We start from the raw sequence: 1,082 nt of genomic DNA on the forward strand, positions 1-1,082 counted from the left end.
GCCACTAGTTTTTGTAACATCTTGAATTTAATTTAAACAAATGAGAATTTAAAGAATTGCATAAATATTTATTTAAATACAATTCAGTTGGTACATATTTTATGTAACTTTAAAGGTATACGAAAAAATCATACCTTCCCATACCATACCTTTTTTTGGTAGTATAGGAAATTCCATTTTATTCTACAATAAGCGACCAACTATTCTGTTTATAAATATGATTGTGTAAGAATACTATTAGGTGGTCAAATATTCTGTGTATGAACATGATTAGGTGGTCTACTATTATTTATATAAATATTTTTAGATGGCTAACTATTCTGTATATGAATATAATAAGAGAGAAAACTATTTATTGTATGAATATAATTAAGTGGGCAACCTTATTATGTTCTAATACGATTAGATGGTTACCAATTACGTATAAGAATATGATAAACAAATGTATTTTTCAATAAATTTCTCTAAGCTCATTAACAAAAGTATTTTTTATAAAAACCAATTCATTTTTTAATTGCATACGAATTTAATACTATTCTGCTGTCATCCTATTGTGTCCACACGTCACTCTCAATCTCAATCTACGCATGAGAGCTCGTGACAAACGCCCATCTGTGTGCTCAATGAACAGCTTTAGTTACAGTTTAATATACTTGTTTGATCGCAAGGCAACGTGTATTATTAAATAGGGTATCATTATCCTCCAAAGTGATTGAGTGGAAAAGTTTCAGCGTTAAAAGTCGACAGCCTTCAAGAGAGATGTCAGTAGAAAACTGTCTTGTGTCAGTGTTGTCACAGGTAAGTAACAAACAATGGCCGTCTTTCTCCCAAATCATAAAATCACATCTCGTTTCAATTTCAATAGAACTTTGCGTAAGAATAAATACATTTTTATTGACAATATGTAATGTTCTTTCAAAATGTATGTAAGTTTGCCTTTTATAAAAACATAGCTTTATGACACATTCAATATTTCAAATAAATTAAACCTAAGACTAAAATAAATTAATAACTTTTTAGAATAATTTTGTTACCAACAATTGATTGAACAATCTGATTGTTTTAACATCGGAGTTTGAAAC

Source organism: Homalodisca vitripennis, chromosome 3 (assembly GCF_021130785.1).
Source record: "Homalodisca vitripennis isolate AUS2020 chromosome 3, UT_GWSS_2.1, whole genome shotgun sequence".
Lineage (NCBI taxonomy): Eukaryota > Metazoa > Arthropoda > Insecta > Hemiptera > Cicadellidae > Homalodisca > Homalodisca vitripennis.